General features: G+C 43.7%; 1 protein-coding gene across 4 annotated transcripts in view; it reads right to left on the bottom strand.

Annotated features, from left to right (window-relative positions):
• TMCC1 (transmembrane and coiled-coil domain family 1) overlaps positions 1 to 8443 on the bottom strand; it is a 97758-nt gene extending 89315 nt beyond the window's left edge. For all 4 annotated transcript variants that reach the window (XM_088662347.1, XM_035106538.3, XM_035106539.3 and 1 more), the window contains exon 1: positions 8286 to 8443. The gene's annotated coding sequence lies outside the window, so the exon portion shown is untranslated. The remainder of the gene's footprint in view (positions 1 to 8285) is intronic.
• Between the last annotated feature and the right edge of the window lie 9174 nt (positions 8444 to 17617).

Below are 17617 nucleotides of genomic sequence, written 5' to 3'. Positions count from 1 at the left end.
AGTTACCTTGCATATTTAAAATCTTGATAGATTAAGAGGTTTAAGTTCTAAAAGGGTATTTAAGATTCTGTGGGGTATATTGCTTTCAACATGCTCCTGCACTTCTCAGTTTCCACAGGTCAACAAATTTGAGGTGACAATGAGTGCCAAGTAAAAAGATTTGCTGTCACCAGGACCTGACACTTCTCCAAAAGGTAGGGTCTTCTCCCCAACCCCATGCTCCATCTTTTTTTAAAAAAAGCTGAGGTTGGAAACAATACAATCTTCAGCTCACAGCTAGCAAGAGGCTGTGTGCCATCTTCTGCTGCCTCTTTGACTGCCAGGTGGTTGAAAGCAAGCTTTCACTCATGTTTAGGACAGCAGAATGATCAGGGATCATCCTTCTCCAGTATCATGTGCCCAATAATCTTGGTCACTGGGGCCTAACTGGCTCTTGCCATGGCAGGTTGAGGAGAAAAGCAAGATTGTCTAAATCCTGCTCTTTAAGTTTGTAGTTTGCAGTCAACTATTTATAACACAATGCTCAGCAACTAAAGTTACTTTTACATAGTGAGAAGTCAGCCCTGCACAGTTAAGAAAACAGACCAACTGAGATCTGTCAAAACAAGAGATTAATAGTGTAAGGACTGTCAAATGCCATAGGGGGAACACACATATTAATTTCAGTGTTCTTAGCATACTTCAAGATATGGTAGAACAAGGTAAAACAACTCATAGAAATGACTTTGGGTGTGGCATTCTTCCAAAGAATCTTAGCCTGAACCTTGCAGATCTGTGCTGCTATCTAGCTATGGGCAAGTTAGCTCTGTACTGATTCATAATAAGCCTAATAATTCAAGGACCTCAGTGAGCTTTCAAAAGTAGTTCATCTAGTGCTCCAAAAATTATCTCTTCTGTGCACTGCATGCTCAATTGTAGACTGGTACCACATGCATGATTCAAACTGCAGCGCAGATGCTGCAGTGCTGTGACTTGGACCCCTTTCCACGTTTTCGTCATGCATACAACATAGTTGTTGTTGTTGTTGTTTAGTCGTTTAGTTGTGTCCGACTCTTCGTGACCATAGTCTTCTCTTCTCATGAGGTGGCCAAAGTATTGGAGCCTCAGCTTCACGATCTGTCCTTCCAGTGAGCACTCAGGGCTGATTTCCTTCAGAATGGAGAGGTTTGATCTTCTTGCAGTCCATGGGACTCTCAAGAGTCTCCTCCAGCACCATAATTCAAAAGCATCAATTCTTCGGCGATCAGCTTTCTTTATGGTCCAGCTCTCACTTCCATACATCACTACTGGGAAAACCATAGCTTTAACTATACGGACCTTTGTAGGCAAGGTGATGTCTCTGCTTTTTAAGATGTTGTCTAGGTTTGTAATTGCTTTTCTCCCAAGAAGCAGGCGTCTTTTAATTTCGTGACTGCTGTCACCATCTGCAGTGATTGCAAAACAGTACTATGTTGCATCTCTCACTGCAGATACAACATAGTACTGTTTTGCAAATTGCAAGTCCATACGGTATTAAAATGTGGTGTAATTCCACATTAATGCTAAGTGCTTGCTCTCAAATATCTGCTCTCATACATCTTTGGTGTATGTTCTGATTGATTGATTGATTGATTGATTGACTGACTGATTGATTCCATAACCCTGTATTGGGAAACTTTTAATGTCTAATATTTTACAAATTTTTATGTGCTGTAAGCTGCCCAAAGTGGATGGGGAAACCACTTGCAAAGCCAGATAGATGCCTAATAATAATAATAATAAAAATAATAAGGCATCTATCTGGCTTTGCATGTATCTGAATACTGATCTCACACTTACAGAATCTCTAAATATACCAAGGCAGAGAATAACATTTCTGGGTATTTAATTCATACTACTAAGCATCATGGGTAAGATAAACGAAAGACTACAGACAAGAATTTCAATGCCATCACTTTTCCTAACATACAGCCATATATCATGACACAGAAAATGTTCTGTACAAATAAAGATTCTTGATTTTACACCTCTCATCATTACAATGGATAGCTTCATTTTTTAAAATCTATTTACTTACTAAAGATTCCCCACCCCTGATCTACAGTAACATAACCGGAAGCTTGAGTTCTTTCCATGGTTTAGGGTGGTAGAGCAGTGCAGAAATTCATACAGTTAAGCTTTTTCTATGGAAATAAAATTATGGGTAAAGCTTCACCTGCTGACACTTACAGTGGTACCTCGACATCCAACTGCCTCGACTGCCAAAGGTTTCGACATATGAAGTCGGCAAACCCGGAAGTATCTTCACCGTGCATGTGTACCGCGCCTGTGCAGAAGCGGCACACGCGGTCTGCGCATGCACAGAATGCAAACGCAAAATCACTCTTCGCGCATGCACAAAATGGACGCTTTGACATCCGAAGGTTTCGACTTACAAAGAGCGCCGCGGAACGGATCACCTTCGTAAGTTGAGGTACCACTGTACAGTATTACTATTTTGTAAGTACTGTAGTAGAAATACACATCTTATTACCACGTGTGTAGCTCCAGGTTTATTTTTGGACCCTTGGACTCACCTGCAGAAGAGGATACAAATATGCATTTGCTCATTTGCATTCTCCTTTGCCTGTTGCTTGGTGGGGCCAATCCACACACAGTGTACTAGGCCCACCTCTGGTGTTAAACATATCTCATACACTCAAACCTAAGTACATCTAACTGTAGGTTAGATGTAGGACGGAAAATACCTACCAAAGGAACTTCAACTGATACCCTCAGCCTTAAGATATAGATCCTACTATCATTCAGCCAAGGGATACAGAACCTGAAATAAGTATTCATTAAGCGTTGTAGTCAGATAAAGATAATCAAGTAATGCAGCTTATCCAAATACATTCATTTCCCTACCATATTACACTTGCTGCAATAAATCTTTCATTTGAAGAAACGGTTAAATATAAGTTGCTTCACAAATATAAGCAGACATCACAATTACAGCTGCAGAGTCATTCCAGATAGATTTAAAAAACATATCTTTAAAGATTTGAGAACTATGATTTCACCTACATTCAGCCACAATAAAGCAGTTGTACAAGCAGGCATCAAGAACCAAAGTAAAAGAAATGAAGGTCTGAAGTGTCTATTATTCTGAGAAAACTCAACAGGTAGTGTCAATATTTTAAGGCCTGAAGGTACAGTAAAGGAAACTCAGAACAAAATCTACCATCTTACGAACATCTGTTTTCCAGAAGGCATTTTACCTGCTGAGATTATAGCTTCTCTCTAGAAAATGGAAACTTATCTGCTGGATCTTTAGACCAGAAGATGGATAGAAATGTTCTAACCATTAAATAAGTAAAAATGGTACTTCTGTCCGGCATCAGTGCCACTGCCTACCCAGTGCTATTCTGATTCATCATGAACATCAGGGAATAAACATAAGGGGAGAGAAGAAAGATGTTATAGGAGGGGGAAGTTAATATAAAAGAAGCAGGGATCAAGGATAAGGTAACAAGTTGAGTGTGAAAGAACAGTAAGAAAAGCAATCGACAGGTAAAAATTCTTTTGAAAGGCCTGTTGGGATAGGGAGTAAAAAAATGTACAAGAAAAATTCTGTGACTGACTCTGTCCTTGAACCACTATTTTGTGACTGGTGGGCCTCAGTGATTTTCAGTTATCTCAAGTGAGCCCTGCACATAGAACATTTGACTATCTTCTAATTGTCAGAGGCATATGGGAATCACAGGGTTAAATCGCTGGTGGTGACTTGTGGACTCCAATGAATATTTCCCTATTCATGAAGAATCACCATAGTTCTGCAGTGACCTTGGTTTACAGTTGGGGAATAACTGGGCCTTGTGGCAGCTGCTCCTGAGTAATTGATGATGATAATATTTATTATTTGTACCCAGTCCATCTGACTGGGTTGGCCCAACCATGCTGGGCAGCTCCCAACAAATATAAAAGCATAATAAAACATCAAACATTAAAAATGTCCCCATACTGTACAGGTCTGTCTTCAGAAAGTTCTGAAAGTTGCATACCGGGTAGTTATTTCTCTCCTTGACATCTGATGGGAGGGCATTCCACAGGGTGGGTGCCACTACTGAGAAGGTCCTCTGCCTTGTTCCCTGTAACTTCATTCTCACAGTGAATGAACTTTTTGCTGATAATTCCATAGGAGGGATAGGACCAGGCATTACTCAGTCAGCCCTGACATGCTTTTGTCTGCAGAAAATACTTCTCTACTGTGCTTCAGAATCTCAAGCTCTAAACAGCCAATACACCACCACCTGACATGCAAGAAAAGCGGTTGTAAGAATTTATATGTACAGAAAGCGAGAGTTCCTTAAAAAATCTTTTAGAAATGTCTAGCCCAGTTCAAGTGAGGTCAGTTATGCAAGCACCAGAATATCAGAATTGCAATGCTTCAGCGCACATGTGCATATTCAACTAATTTCATCTTCAATGTTCTTTACATTTTAGCTATTTGTTTTTAGCTACTGGTATTTGTATTTGCCTGGCGTGCTATGGTCCATGGGGTCATGAAGAGTCGGACACGACTAAACAACAACAACAACATTTGTAATTAGATGCAGCCATGTGTCATTAAGGGCTCTTGGCATTCCTTCTGAGGAAAGAAATGTTGTCAGATTACATTCAATTTTACACACCATTTTTTCCCTTCACTGTCCTAGTCTCTGTTCTGCCAGAGAAAAGCAAAACCTAGGCAGGGAAAGAAAGCATTTATGTATATGTAACGCTTTCATTATCCAAGTGTTCTGGGCTCTTTAACCAACGGTTGCAGCAACAGCACTACTTTAACCTAGTTGTCAAGTGTTACTATTTTAGATATCAGCAAAGAGCACATTTGGTAAGCTATGAGATCTGATCACATGCATTAAAAAAATATTTGCTAAAGCACTGTCAGTTGCTTCCTTGCTGTAATGGGATTTCCAAAATTAAGTTTTTGTTTTTAAATATACACGAATTAAGTTCTTAACCAGAGGTACCACTGTAGAGGGTGAAATCCAATGTCACGAGTGGCGTTCCACTCACACAACTGGACTGCCCGCTTTCTTCCAGTGTCCCACAAACCCCATCGGCTAAAGGGAAGAAAAGAGGAAGGGCAAGGCCAATTACTCACACATGGATACAATTAGGTAAAACTCAGAGGTCATAAGAACAACCTGGGTATGGGTGATTCCCCGTTTCTTATAAAGATGTGGACCATCTCAAAGTCAGTCTTAAAGCGATTCCTTGCACAGGAATAAGTGCTTGTGCTATGATCAACAACAAACTCATGCTTAGTCAAGTGAAAACAGAATCTGATGCAGAGGGTGAGGATTATCAGTTACGTGACCATTGAGCTTTTGAATTACCGTAATTAGTCTACTGTCTCACAGAGAAACACATACACATAATCTCACAAAATGTATATACTGCTTGATTGGGGGGAAAACACCTTTAAGCGGTTTACGAAAAACACAAACCTTAAGATTATCAATAAAAGACTGTTAAAAAACATTCAAAATTCAAAAAAAAAGAAAAACATTCAAAAGATAATAAAATCAACTAGGGCCACAGGGAAGATTCAGCACTATTACTTACAATCCAAATCCATCCAGTTTTGTATGCTTAACAGAATAGGAGGAACAGCTAAAATGATTAAGGCCTTGTGTTTGTCTTGACACTATTACATATAAGTTCCACAATACTAGTACCAAGAGAAACTTCCTCCCCAGCAAGGGTGCCAACTTGAATAAAATATTGTGGGGGCCCAGTTAAATCCCGCCCCACATAATCGAACACATGATGCAGTGCACACACACCATTTGAATGGGAATGCCCATCAACTTTGTGGAGGCCCAGGCCCCTCAAATATTTTATTGTGGGGGCCAAAGCCCCCATAATCCCTTAGGAAGTGGCTCCTATGCTTCACAGGGCTCTATGTGCACACACAGAGCAACAACCCATATACACAGTAAAGTCCTAGTGTGGATGCAGCCTAACACAAGGTTGCTTTACTGAGTGCGAACTATTTCCTTCTAAAACAACCAACTCAGTACATCAAATCCAAATCAATGAATGCTACATCACTTTTTCAAAGCTGTCTCCCATGGTAACATTTTCTGTTCCAATTCTTTAATAGCTTCCCATGCTAGAGACCTATTAAACCTCTAATTCTGCTTGGAAATATAAAAAAGGGAAAGGTTTGCTGAGGGAGGAACAAACCAGGAGGAATTAGGGTAACCAATTTAATAGAAGTCACTTTACTCTGTAGCAGCACTTGAGGATCTTCTGCTCTCCCCTAGCATGATCACTGGAATCTACTGTACAAGGGTTAGCAAACTATCAGAAGACACTGACAACTGTAGAAGAATCCCTCCCACTCAAGTTTTTCCAGTATCTGCAACTGTTCCATAATACATCCCATGATACAAACCGTCTTTCCTTCCACTCAGATGCAATGTGAGATTCTGTTCCTAAGAACATATAAAAAACCTGCAAGATCAGGCCAATGGCCCAGCTAGTCTGGCATCCTTTTCTCAGTGCAAAAACTCACATGCAGGACTCGGATTCCCAGCAACTGGTATTCAGAGGCAGAATATAGCCTTGTTCTCCATGAATTTGTCTAAACTCTTTTGAAAGTCATACTAGTTGGTGACCATCACTGCCTCCTGCAGGAGTGAGTTCCACAGTTTAACTACACACACTGCATGAAGAAGTACATTATTTTATCTATCCGAATCTTCCAACATTCAACTTCATGTGATGCCGCCCATGAGTTCTAGTGTTATGGTAAAGGTAAAGGGACCCCTGAACATTAGGTCCAGTCGTGACCGACTCTGGGGTTGCGGTGCTCATCTCGCATTATTGGCTATGGGAGCCGGTGTACGGCTTCCAGGTCATGTGGCCAGCATGACAAAGCCGCTTCTGGCGAACCAGAGCAGCACACGGAAACGCCGTTTACCTTCCCACGGTAGTGGTCCCTATTTATCTACTTGCATTTTGACGTGCTTTTGAACTGCTAGGTTGGCAGTAGTGTTATGAGAGAAGGACAAAACCTTTCTCTATCCAATTTCTTGGTCCTTGCAGTACCTTTCCTGATCTACAACTTGAGCATCTAATGTTGCATTTTTTAACACGTCCCAAGCACTTTGTAATGAAACGACCCCCTTGACTTTTCAATTTTCTTTTTTCCAACCCCCTCATCTTGTGTTTCCAACAGTAATCATGTTGAATTTTCTTGGCAACTGGCGATTTACACATATGTTTAGTTTAACAGCACTATGGTCACTGCTCTCAACAGTTCTGACTACACTTACACCAGGTCCTGGTCCCATAATTCACAACAAACCATTATTCAGCTGTGCCAGTATCTTAGTTTTTTGAGTTAACCACTACCCCACTCCTTGGCAACTCTACAGAGGAAAAAGCACCTTCAAATGGTGTTGGAGGCCCTCTTTCTCACACTATCCTACTTAAAGCAACAACAGCAACGAAAAACCAGACCAGCAACTGAAAAACAAACCGGCCCCTACACAGATGCAATCTCAACCCCGGCCGCCCAATCTGTTTACTTTTGCGATGGTGGCATGCTGCAAAGCAGAATCCGAAGGCACGGGAGAGGTGGTGGTGGGAGAGGGGAGGAAATCAAAAGAGCCCGTTTAAAACACAACGCACCGCTTTAGCGTATGTCGGGTTTAAAATAACAACTACTGTATTAAAAACGGCACCCTGCCTGAAAACCCATACGTGCAAGGGTGCGTGCGTGCGAATATATATATATGTGTGTGTGTACATATACCGGTATACCCACAACCTTAAAGCAGCGACCAACATCACCAAGAACGAGATCTAACTTTGAGGCTACTGATCCCCCCCTCCAATGACTTTCCCCAGCCCTGTCCGTCTCTTCCTCCACCCATGGATGCGATTAATTTCGGGGCAGAGAGGATCACTCAGAGAAGGACGCTTTGGAAGGGGGGGAGAAGAGGAGGAGGAGGAGGAGGAACAAACAAGCCCCCTCCCCCCGCAAAGAGTTCTGAGGGAACGAGAAGGGGCGGCAGCAGTTAGGGAGGAGGAGGAAGGGGGAGCACGAGAACCGGCCCCAACTGACAAGAAAGCGGCCTCCGTGGGGGTTGGGGGGTGGATTAAGACCCTCCTCGCCCGCGACCCCGTCCCTGAGGGTGGGCGCTGAGAAGGGGGAGCGCAGCTGGGCCCTGGCCGAGGAGAGGAAGCAAGAGAGGAAAAGCGGAGGGTCGGGAAAAGGAAGACGCTGCTGCTGCTGGAGGGTCGCTTACCGGCTGTGGGAGTCGCGGGAGGCGACGCCCCAACGACTCCTGTGCTGCTCCTGCTGCTCCTGCTGGTGGTGGCGGCGGCTGGTCCTCCATCCCAGCCGGGCTCCCAGCGCCGCCGCCGCCGCCGCCGCCAACTCTTCTTTCCCCCTCCCTCCTCCTCCCTCCTCCCGCCTCCTCACGGCAAAGACAACGACGCCGCGTTATTGCGCAAGCGGGGAAAGAGGAGGAGGGGGCGGGCGCGAGCCACAGAAGCACATAACTCTCGCTCTCTCTGACGTCACCGCGCGTAGCTCGAGGGGCGGGGCGAGGAGCCGTTCGAGCGGCTAGTCCCGCCCCCGTCCTCCTCCTGCTGACAACGCTGGGGATGCGGTGGAGGGTTGGCCGAGAGTGGAGGGGCGGGGCTTCCTCGCGCCTCTGCGGCGGGTTCTGCCTCTGTGGTTGAAAGCGGGGAAGGCGCTTCCTCTTTCCCACGGTTGCCAAGGAGCAGGCACACGCTTGGCTGCGCGCCAGAGCCACGTGCTCGGTCCGAGAGAGGGGGGGGTTCGGGGGGGGAGGTGGTAAGCTGCTTCAGAGGCGCACGCGTTGTTTTTCTTTGCTCTGACATAGAGGCTGAATTGCACGTTCGTTGCTACCTCCTCTCCGTTTATTATTATTTTTTAGGTCATCCGTCGCTTAATTTTCATTTTATTTCATTCTCCACTACTTACCGGTAATTATTTTTTGCGTTTGGGGTTGTTGTTCTTTTCCTACCCAGCAGCATACACAGCGACATGACGTCCTTGATGGAGGAATATTCCCAGCTCTGCAAGAGGCTGCAGTTGTATTTTGAGACTACCCCCTCCTGCTCGCTGAAGGCATTTATCTAGGAATAACTCAGTGAGGCTTACTTCTGATAAAGTGTGCATAGGATTGCACTGAAGGCACGCTTAAAAATAATAATCCCGTATTTCATCTCAGAAACTGAAGGTGTCTTACATGGCTGTCCTCATTTTATCAACACAACAAGATCGTGAATGATCCAACATCACACCGTTGACTGTGGCGTTGAATCCGGTTCTTCCTAGTCCTATTCAGATAATGCCATGTTACTGTTGATATAAGGAAAGGAGTCAAAGTTTTGCCTTAAGTCTCTGCTGTTACAATGAACTCTCTTGTAATGTATTATTGTATTTTATTTTTCTGTTGGAAGCCGCCCAGAGTGGCTGGGGAAACCCAGCCAGATGGGCGGGGTATAAATAATAAATTATTATTATTATATATACCATACCCAAAAGCCGTGACAAACCAATTTAAACTCTTGTAAGTCCTAGCTTTTACAGTAGGTATTAGCTATCCCTCGAGATTCTACGCACCAAAGCTTTCAGAGCTAAAAATGGTGGCTTCTATTCATGAATAAAGTTTGTAGAGTTTGTATATAAAGTTTGTAGAGTTTTGTATATAAAGTTTGTAGAGTTTGTATATAAACTATAAAGTTTGTAGAGTTAATGTGAAGGAATTCAGCATTCATTGGAGAAAGTAGACCAGAGGAGGCAGGCCTTTTACCAAAAATATCTCACCCCAAATGCACACACAGGAACTCATAATACGTTTAATAACATTTTGACATTTTCAAAAGATCGTACAAGTGCATAAAAATCAACTTGGTATTACATGCACTTAGGTAACTGGATTTTAAATCAGTCCCAAATATTGAAGCTTAGTTGGCTTTGGAACTGTTGTGGTCAAGGAGAAGGGGAGAGGGAAATTCCATTCCATAAGCAAAAGAAGCCTATTGCTGAAGCTTGTCAGATCAGAAAAGTAATCAAGAGTCAGAAGATTGAGGGAGACAAACCAACATCGCAGCATGAAGCAAATCTGTCATTCAGCCACAAGCGCCTATGAACCTAATGTTTAGTTAGTCTAAAATTTGGACAACAACAAGCAATAGTGGAGCACACTGGCCAATTTGTGTGTGTTCAGAAGAGCTACCGTATTTTTCGCTTCATAAGATGCACCTGACCAAAAGATGCACCTAATTTTTAGAGGAGGAAAGGGGGGAAACCCTGTTTTGGGGGGATCAGCTCACAGTTGTGCAGCTTTTTTGCAAATGGGAAAAGCCCCGTTTTGGGGGGGGGGGTCCGCTCACAGTTGTGCAGCTTCTTTTGCAAAGGAGGAACGCTCCATTTTTTTGATGATCAGCTCAAAGTTGTGCAGCTTTTTTTTGCAAACGGGAAAAGCCCCATGGGGGGGGGGGTCAGCTCACAGTTATGCAGGGGGAAAGCTCCATTATTGAGGATCAGCTCAAAGTTGTTGAGCTTACCTTGCAAAGGGAAAAAAATCCTGTTTTTATGGGGTTCAACTCACAGTTCTGCAGCTTCTTTAGGAAAGGAAAGGGAGCCATTTCTACAGTTTCCAGACATATAATCTAATCAGCCAGTCATATGTCGCTTGGGGGGGGGAAGCCTCCATCTGCAGAACTTTCAACAATGGAGGCCTAGGCAAGGGGGTGGGCCGGGAAGGGAGCTAGCATCCCTTATCTCCCTCCCCATCTCTTGCAATCAGCTGCTGAGTGGGTTCCTTTCAACACCCTCTTTCCCTTTAGCTCTTTTTTTTAAAAGCATGATCTGCCTTTCACCCCTGGGCAATTCAGCTCCAGGGTCCACACATTCACTCCATAAGATGCACAGACATTTCCTCTTACTTTTTAGGAAAAATGTGTGTCTTATGGAGCGAAAAATACGGTAATACTTCCTAACCATGGTCTCGGCAACCAAAAGGTGCATACCTCTTTTGCCCCACATCCCTAATTCCCATCCTGCTCATTTTGTTAGCTCCCTTTCAACTTGATCACTATCCTGGCAAGCACTGAAAATTAAAGCTTTCTCCCAGTGCCAGAGAAAGGGGCAGAGTGAGAACAGCTTCCCTGGTTCTCATTTGATAACCTCTTCCTAGGGTGGGTAGGAATCCCATCCTCTATTTGAAGGGCAGTTTGGTCCAGTTGAAATATACAAACTGTAAGACAAAAGGGCGGGGACCTTTAAATTGACCATCAGCTGTGAGCACCAGGACAGCACACTCAACAACCACACCAGGTCACAGCCTTCCTCAAGATGGCCAGATTGCTGCTATTTTGAATTTTGTATCTACAATATTGACTTATGCAAATCTGTGCCCTCCTTTAATGACATGTAAGCAGTCCTATCTGTTCCTCAAGTTTCCTTTCACAGTTTGGTCATGGACAAAGGAAGGATGAGGAGAAAGAGAGAGAGAACACTCTGGGGTGTTTTTGCCTTCAGTGAATAGATTCTACATTTCTTGCAATGCTGTTAGTATGACTTGCTGTACCTGACACGGGTGTGTGGAAAGTATTAATTGGTACAACTGCACAACATTTCAACTTGTTTCAAGACTATTAACAAAGCCTAGGCCAGTCTTCTGCTGAGCCTCTTATATTTATCCAATGTGACTGGTCTTGTGTATTTTTAGAATGCTGCACCCCTTTGAGTGGAAACTGATTTGATATGGGGAAAAGAGTGCCCTTGATCCATTTGTCTCATACAATTAGTTTATCAGCAGTGGGGGAGGGAGGGATTGTCTCAGATAATAGTTGAAGCCATTTTTCTGATGCTGACTCAGTTCATTTGTCCATGTAAAACACAGGTCTGTTCATACCTTATTAATTTTTCCCAAATCGTTGCACAATACAGAAACACAAAGCTACTTGACTTCAAGTAACCTCCTTTCAGAAAAAGGAACTGACCTTTTATTTTTAAGCAAAATGCTGAGTCCAATGCATGCAGAATGAGACCGGTGTGGTCCATCTAAACGAGCATCCTGCTTTCTTCCCAAAGAGGACAGCTAGATGCCTACAGGAAACCCATGAGCAGGACATGAAAGCAACAGCCCTCTGCTGCTGTTGCTTCCCAGCAACTGATGTCCAGAGACATTTCAACATGTTTGCCATTAACATCTTAAAATTTCCATCTGAAGCCATGCATGAACATGACCAACCTGGAAACTTGCCAATAGTTTTTCCCCCTGTTCTATTTTTGTCCAAAAGCAATAGCTTCCTATTTAAAAATATAAGAACCACCCAGCTGGATCAGTCCAGCATCCTGTTCTCACAGTGGCCAACCATAGGCCTTTGGAAAGCCTAAAAACAAGTCCAAGAGCATCAGCACTTGCTCGGGAACTGGTCTGCAATGCCTCTGACAATGGCTAGCAGCCATTGATAGCCTTATCCATGAATTTGTCTAAACCCCTTTTTAAGCCGTTCAACTTGACAGCTATTACTACATCTCATGGCAGTGAATTCCACAGCTTAATTATATGCTGTGTGAAGAAATGCTTCCTTTTGTCTGTCCCAATCTTCCAACATTCAGCATTGTTGAATGACCTCAGTATTTAGTATTATGCAAGAGGGAGAAAAAACATCCCTATCCACTTTTTCTACACCATACATAATTCTATAAAGGTAAAAAAAGGTAAAGGATCTCTGGACAGTTAAGTCCAGTCAAAGGCGACTCTGGGGTTGCGGCGCTCATCTCTACTTTCAGGCTGAGGGAGCCGGCGTTTGTCCACAGATAGCTTTCCAGGTCATGCGGCAAATGACTAAAGCGCTTCTGGCACAACAGAACACCGTGACGGAAGCCAGCGCGCACAGAAATTCCATTTACCTTCCTGCTGCAGTGGTACCTATTTATCTACTTGCACTGGCATGCTTTCAAACTGCTAGGTTGGCAGGAGCTGGGACAGAGCAATGGGAGCTCACCCCATCATGGGGATTTGAACCCTGACCTTCTAATCAGCAATCCCAAGAGATTCAGTGGTTTAGACCACAGTGCCACCACCTGTCGGAGAGACCTGCTTCTTCAATTATGTTTGAATGCAAATAAGGTTTGATTAAGGATGTTACCGGAGAGGGGAAAAGAACAAGGCCTTGCTAGCTATGTGGGTGGGATACTGGTGAAATGGATGGGGGCCAATGAGGGGATGGAACAATTTATAGAGAATATTTACAGAGTCCGAACAAGGGCTTTGAGAGAGAGAAAACAGCCAGCAGATGTACTTCTGACCTTTGCAACAAAAAAAGATGCAATAATGCAAAAAAGCTCTGAGGTAGGCCTGGTGGTTGAGGGACAGAAAGTTGACATTTTCAAAGAGATTTTTTAAAGAGATTCTATTCAAATTGAGAATTAGAAGAAGAAATATGGAAATCTGACAACAAACCGTATTCCAAAAGCAGTCACACATATAATGGCATTATGATATTTGCAAGTTTTGTTTTCAACCCCTTAACCAATTATTCCTAATATGGAATTTGCCTTTTTCCACAGCTGCTGCACACTGGGTCAACATCCACAGCAAGCTATCTACCATGACCCCAGTATCTCTTTCCTGGTCAGCCATTGCCAGTTCATATGGGGTTAGGATTTTGTTTTATTATATATATCTCCCCCTCCCCACCGCTGCCGCCCCACACATTGAGTGCTTTGAGTTGAATTGCATATGCCATTTTAATTCCAATTCACCAACTTTGGCAAGATCCTCACAAGCCCTTTTTGTTTGAACCATACAGAACGTTTTGGTGCCAGCAACAACCTTGGTCTGCTCACCCCTAACTCTAGATCATCATGATGAGGCTGCTACACCTTTTCCCATACATTCCTTCCCTGGTTCTCTCCAACTTGCCATAACTAGCAGGACTCCAATTATTCTGGCCACCAAGAAGGGAAAGGAGACCAGACCTACACACTAGAGAAGGGGAAGCTTACGTTCTGCTTCCTCTGTATGTAGTTTTAAAGCTACAACATGAGTCGTCACCATCTGCTTTAAACTGTCCCTGCTTCTATACCTGTAATAGCAGCTTGTTGTTGTTTAGTCATTTAGTCATGTCCGACTCTTCGTGACCCCCATGGACCAGAAGAGAGTTTGGATTTGATATCCCGCTTTATCACTACCCGAAGGAGTCTCAAAGCGGCTAACAATCTCCTTTGCCCTCCTCCCCCACAACAGACACCCTGTGAGGTGGGTGGGGCTGAGAGTCATCAGAGAAGTGTGACTAGCCCAAGGTCACCCAGCAGCTGCATGTGGAGGAACGGAGACGCGAACCCGGTTCCCCAGATTACGAGTCTACCGCTCTTAAGCACTACACCACACTGGCTCTCAGAACAAGCCAGGCACTCCTGTCTTCCACTGCCTCCCACAGCTTGGTCAAACTCATGTTTGTAGCTTCGAGAACACTGTCCAACCTTCTCATCCTCTGTCATCCCCTTCTCCTAGTGCCCTCCATCTTTCCCAACAGCAGGGTCTTTTCCAGGGAGTCTTCTCATGAGGTGGCCAAAGTATTGGAGCCTCAGCTTCAGGATCTGTCCTTCCAGTTGAGCACTCAGGGCTGATTTCCTTCAGAATGGAGAGGTTTGATCTTCTTGGAGTCCATGGGACTCTCAAGAGTCTCCTCCAGCACCATAATTCAAAAGCATCAATTCTTCGGCGATCAGCCTTCTTTATGGTCCAGCTCTCACTTCCATACATATTAAGGAAGTGAAACTGTTTCCTAGCATGGAGACAAGTAGCAGAGAAGGCTTCATCTAGATTCTTGATGGCTGCTGTCGTGGGCAGACTTTGGCCTTTCAAATTTCAGCAGTGGCCTGTCTGAGGTTGACCCTCCTCTGCCCACTTGTGGCCCTCCTCTTCCCCAGAGGCTTGGGGGTGGGGTTTAAATTCACAGGATTCCTCCCAGTTTTTCCACTGGAATTGCAGTTGTCTCCTCAATGACTAAGTTGAAGTTAATTGTACCCATTGCCTCTGAGGGATGAGGCTGAGCAGGGTAACAGATGTTACAAGATCCTAAGGGTCATGTCAGGGGGCTCCCACCGGGTCTGTGGGAGGGGTTGGAAGGGAGATTGGGATATAGGGACCCCAGGCTCCTCCTCCACAGCAGTACCTCTTTCAGCTGAAAGCAGCAACGCCTCCAGTGGTGAGGAGAGGAGAGGGCTTGGGGGTGTTGGATTGGAGCCCTCACACCACCTTCGCCCAGAGGGCTCAGAGAGGGAGACGCCACTTCCATCGCCCCAATTACGCAGGGGGATCAAACGCAAGGAGGGTAGGAGGAAGTTGGGGTGCCCAAGATATTTTGCTGGGCTCGTAACCAGAAAAGGGCACTCCCAGATTCTGCTAGTGACTGCGATGGTCATGAACATGTAGCTCAGCACTGTACACAATATGCACAATAAACCTGTAAATAGTCAGGTTGGAGTTTGGCGTCGTTACTCGTGAGCAACCACCACACGATCCTGACAGGTCACTTTTTCTAAGGACTCACAGTTTTAGGAGGAGAGAATAAGATACAGAGGGAGGAGGGGTACTTAACCCCTTCCCACCCTCTTTTTCCAGTGCAACCATGGCATAATACAGAAAGCTTTAAATTTTATAGACAAAAATCTGGCCTTTTGCTTATATAATAAAGGTGGCTAAAGAACAGAATGCTACCATATATATTATGCCAGAATGTAGCAGGTTATGTAATCCCAAAGACTTGAAAGAGTTTGAGAGATTTTCCAAACAAGGCACTAAAGATAGCAATAATGAGTCATGCTTATCACCTAATTACATGGAGAGCAGCTCATAAAACATGCAATATGTTAATTGGCATGCACCAAGTCATCTTAAGCATACCATGTTTGGTGGATTTGCAGATACAAAGCGAGATTGCAAAAAGAGACTTTCATTTTGTTCCAGATCTAGTCAGAAGTCAGCTGCAACAACTATTATCATCTTAAGCTTACTCAGAAGACAATCATGCTGGCCACAAGAAAAAATGAAGAATGCACATTTTAGATTTCCTTCTGAATTGTTTGGCCAGGTTCATTGTTGCAAATAGCTTTGCCTTTTTTTCTAACACGGATTCTGATCTTCAAGAGCCAGATGGGTGGGGTATGAATGAATGAACAAATAAATAAGTAAATAAATAAATATAATTATTATTAAAAAGATACATTTTCTCAGCACTATTTGGCATCTGTCTGTTTTGGGAGACAATGGTGGAATGTGCCTTTGAGAGTGAAGTCAAACTGTTGGACGGATGCAGCACCTGCTGTGACTGTAGAGACTGATATGGGAGAGAGATGTTTTGTTGCAGCTGGGACAGATGAAGGTTGTGCTGCACGCTGGCGTTTCTTTTGTCTGAAGAGCTATATGAAATTGAACTTTGACTATCATGCAGCCATTTAATGGCAAAAAAACCTCTGTCTCAGTGCTTTTCCTCTAGAAATAAAGGGTGCTGGTACTGTACCCTTGAGAACCCACAGTTACAGCAAGCCTAGAAGAATAGGGTTGCCAGACTCAATAGAGGACAGGACTTCTGTGCCTTTAATTGCCCTGCTCTCTTTTGAGTCTGGAAACCTTAAAGAGAAACCAGCAGACCCTTTGCTTAATTTCCAAGCGAAGGGTCTGCTGGTTTCTCTTTAAGGTTTCCAGACTCAAAAGAGAGCAGGGCAATTAAAGGCACAGAAGTCCTGTCCTCTATTGAGTCTGGCAACCTTATAGAATAATGTGAAATTGTGGGTGCCTTGTCATAAACAGAGGCCTCTTAATGTTTAACCAAAATTAGGAAAAAGCCATATTCCCAAGGACTCCAGTGGATGAACTACCGTGGCCATTTGCCGTTGACAAGGATTCCAATATGGAGCTACATGTTTTTGTTTTTTTTTAAATGGTGTGTTTTAAGAAGAAATGTTTTAACCAAGCTGTGCAGTTTAATGGGAAGAGAAGAAATCCACAGGAAACTTAGCAGCCTCGTTACCGTTCGATCAACTTACTGATACTTTTGCAGGAAACGTATAATTGACATCAAGAGCTCAGGAAGCCAAGCAAGTTATTTAGTTTCCACAGAAAGCAGACATGACAGCTGAAGAACAGTCCTACTAATGAGCCACTTCAGAAGTACTCCGTCGTAGATTTAAGTATTATAACCCCAGCATGTTCCCCAGCATAACAACACTGCCATATGAAAGGCTCAAACTAACCTTTACCATTCGAGCAGCCACACCCAGCCACACAATGTAGCTACTGGTAGCGATCTCCCTTGGAGGCTCAGTCTTAATTATATAGCTTTCCCCATTCAGCATTCTTCCATGCAAACCAATTAGCTTTCACTAACCTCTTCTAAAGGCTCTTTCTAGAAAGATACTTGCAACCGCCCTCCTTTCTCGAAAATGTTCTCTACTTGTACCACAAAATTACTATGGAAGAAATAAAAAGCCAGATTATCTCTGGAGTTAATTATTATACACAAAAGGTAAGCAAAGGGTTTAAGGAAATGAGTATAATATTAATGCAGCCTTAAAAAAAAAACT

The sequence above is a fragment of the Zootoca vivipara genome, chromosome 2 (genome assembly GCF_965207765.1).
Source record: "Zootoca vivipara chromosome 2, rZooViv2.hap1.1, whole genome shotgun sequence".
Lineage (NCBI taxonomy): Eukaryota > Metazoa > Chordata > Lepidosauria > Squamata > Lacertidae > Zootoca > Zootoca vivipara.
This window is presented reverse-complemented; position numbering and strand designations above follow the sequence as displayed.